The sequence below is a fragment of the Rattus norvegicus genome, chromosome 1, assembly GCF_036323735.1.
Source record: "Rattus norvegicus strain BN/NHsdMcwi chromosome 1, GRCr8, whole genome shotgun sequence".
Taxonomy (NCBI): Eukaryota; Metazoa; Chordata; class Mammalia; order Rodentia; family Muridae; genus Rattus; species Rattus norvegicus.
Window position 1 is genome coordinate 199962298 of NC_086019.1, and position 3481 is coordinate 199965778.

The 3481-nt window shown below is 47.2% G+C and overlaps 1 long non-coding RNA gene across 1 annotated transcript; it reads right to left on the bottom strand.

Annotated features, from left to right (window-relative positions):
* Positions 1–1645: 1645 nt before the first annotated feature.
* Positions 1646–3228, bottom strand: LOC134484914 (uncharacterized). Its single transcript, XR_010062725.1, has 2 exons — positions 3121–3228; positions 1646–2566 (listed from the first exon to the last, which is right to left on the bottom strand). It is a non-coding gene; the product is annotated as an uncharacterized LOC134484914 (long non-coding RNA).
* Between the last annotated feature and the right edge of the window lie 253 nt (positions 3229–3481).

The following is a 3481-nucleotide window of genomic DNA, read 5'->3' on the forward strand; positions in this document are numbered from 1 at the left end:
AGAGGTCCAAGCCAACTTCCGGGTTTGAAAACTCATCAAAACCTTCTGATCTCTGAGCACGACAGACATTTTACCAATCCCGGAGCACAAAAACACAGAGGTCCCTGGGCCTGGATTGAAATCTCATCAATCTCCACCCCGAGAATCTCAGCCCTGGAACCTCCTCCACCACACACACACACACACACACACACACACACACACACACACACACACACACACACACACGTCTCTACGTAAGTCTGTCTCCTGTTTAGTTGGCTGATGCTTCTCACCTTGGCAGAGGCAACCATCTTGTGTCTTTCCCATAAATCTCTTGTGAGGTTTGTTACACGGTGTGGTTTTTAGTACTCCTTGGCTCCTAACTGCCAGGATACCTTTCCCTTCAAAGCAGTTAACAGTTGCTCTGGGGAAAGTTTCCCTGATGAGAGCTGTAATGCCTCCACCCAGGGAGGTCTCCCTTAGAACTGCCAACACCTCCTCCAGGGAGACTTTTCAGAGCTGTAACACTTACATAATGTGTCAGTAGTGGCTCCTGGGCTGTCACACATGGATCATTCTCAATATAGGATGTTCATAAAGAAGACTGGGGAAGGAACTAGAGGGAGTATACGGGACCGTCTGCTTACTCTCAGCAAACCTGCTCCAACATACAATATCTACCTATGTTTAATGTGCTAGAGCAATGACTCAGAAGGAGGAGTTTTGTGGTATCATATTCCAGCCTCTGTAGACCAGGCTGGCCTTGAACTCTGAGATTTTCTGTCTCTGCCTCCCGACTGCTGAGATTAAAGGCATGTGCCACCACTGTGATGGAAAAGATTCTTATAAATTTTCATGGCATTATATGAATTCATAGAATTGCTAGACTTTAGGGAATTAAGTAAAAACAGATAGGGGGAATATATGATATAAGTACACCCTTACATTTGTGAAAAGCTGCGTATGTGGATGAAATTAAAGATATTTTCAAATTAAAAAAAAGAAAGAGAAAGAGAAAAGTGGATCAGAAAAAACTAGCATAGCTGATGTCAGACTTATTCTTTCAGGGATAAAGGCATCTAAAATTGGAACAGTACCCAAGACAGATCCTTTTAAGAAGTCTCCAGCCAGGTCAGATCTCTGAGCGCTGTCAGCACCATGTGCCCCACCTGCACCTCGTTTCCACCTTTGTACAAGAACAGTTAGTTCCCTGTGCTAGAAGGTAGAGTCTGATACAGTGCAGAAGGAAACCGATGTTGAGGGTGCAGACAGACAGTGAGACCCTTGTGACGGAAGCCAGGTATTCTTAGCCCAGACCAGAACTCCCAAGTCTGCAGAAAGATTTTTCAAGAAGACAACAGTGAAGGGCTTTCAGTAGAAAGACAATCTTGTCCACTGGGATTTCTACATACAAGGAACATACGTTGTCAAAATGAACATGAAGTTCAAAGGGGGAGAAGCAGCAGGTTCTGGGGAGTACAGTCTGTGCTCTGCAACAGTTGAAAGCCCCAGGCCCAGCTGGTGGGAGGGCAGAGGGTATGGACGGCCTCACTGCACAGCTTCTACATGGCTTCTCATACAGTTGAGTAGACCGTTTTTTTTTTTAAGGTAGCACTTTGACTACTGGACATTCGCCAATGAGAAATGAAAGTTGATTACAGCGAGAAGGGTTTCTAGTTTATTTCCAAAGCTTGGGAACAATCCAGATATCCATCAACAAAGGTATTTCCTAACAGGATACATGGACGCCAACTGTGTTACATTCAGACGGTGAAACATGAAAGGAAAATGGAAAAAGACTGAAATATTGATAAATATTGGCTGAACCTCAGTAGCAGAGGCAGGACGGAGAAGCCCATTTGGTTCCACTTACATGCATTTCCAGAATAAAAGTGTGGAATAGCAGCTGGCACCAGATCACTGGTTCCTTCCGGCCCATTTGACGGCAGATTGATTAAGGGAGGAGGGATGGATACCAGCTTATATTTTTGTTTGATATGTTTACCATATAAGAAGGTATTAGAACCACACAAACCATATCTGTCTCTTCCACTGTATGAAAAACTTAACCCTAATTCAAACGATATTTGAATGGACCCAACGCAATTCATGGTCCTTATTTGGGTATGATTGGGGAAGAACCGTCAACTGCTAATGGCACCTCTGTGTTTGTGGAGCAGTTTGAGAAATATGGTTACTGAGGAAATAGCTGATGGTATCCAAGAAATGCTGTCCGTGTGAGGCAGTAGGGTTAGCTCAGCAATGGTGTTAGTATTTAAGAGCCATCTTTGTCTCCTGGGGATACCCACGGAAGCCTTTCTGTTTGCTTATTTTGTGTAGAGTCTTGCTATGAAGCCCATACTGGCCTCAAACTCCAGTCCTCTTGCGCTGTCCTCCAGAGTGCTGGGATTCGGGGCTTGTTCCATCATGCCGGGCTATCATGTAGTATTTGTGAAAGCAGAGAGATGTTATCTGGAGCTTTCTTCAACAAAACAGGCGTGGACATAAATGCTGTCTGTTACTGTATCTTGTCATGGGATGGAGTTCATTTTGTGACTGTCTACTTCTGTGTACCTTGGGTTTTCTTAGGAGGAAAAAAAATAGCTTTAAGATGAAGTCCTCCATCTCTTAACATTGGAAACGGGGTGTGATGATGTACACCTGCCTTCCAGGAGGAGCCCCTAAACTGAAGGCCTTGCCTGGACTATGTAGTCACCCCATCTTACAAAACATGCCCCCAACGAAACCTCAAACTTCCGATCAAACGAAAACTAAAATATAACAGCTAAACTTCCCGAGGTAGGGGTCTCCTGGCTGGTGCTGGATAGGCAGGGAGAGGCTCCATAGCACCCCTGGGGGCATGGAGTAGCACCTTCTTCCAGATCAGGTAATTCCTGTTTTCTGGCCTCCTCAATTACACAGTGTTGCGTTTATAAAACCAGGCGAGATGAAATACTGCAGCTTTAGGATGGGAAGGGGACCTGGAGAGCGGGTAGAGGCAGAGAAAGGAAGGGAACAGTGAAGAACAGAAGAAGAGAGAGGAAGAGAGAAAGAGGTCGGCTGGGGACACATGGGGGATGGGGAGAGGGCAGAGGGGGAGGGAAGAAGAGAGGGAAGGGGAAGAGGAAGGAACTCTACCAGGAGGGCAGAGTCACAAGTTGGCTGGCACGATGGCTGGGACCATAGCGTCACCTGGTGGCCACTTGGGCCCACCGCGCAAACGGGCGCAGGAGCTCGTAGATCTGCGCAGGTGCAGAGCCCAGCCCCGCCCCGCCCTGCCTACGCTGGGACCCGCGCTAAAGACGAGTCTCCCATTTAGGGGTGGCTTAAGCGACAGCCGGAGGCCGGCAGCTTCAGGTTCCCACCTAGCGTTCGTGCCTGGACACTGCACTGTTCAGTGATGCACTGGGAGACCTGGGCCAAAGAAGGGAGTGCAGGCTTTAGAGTCCTGTCTGCTCTTCTGCCCTGCTTGGGACCACACAACAAAACCAAACCCAGC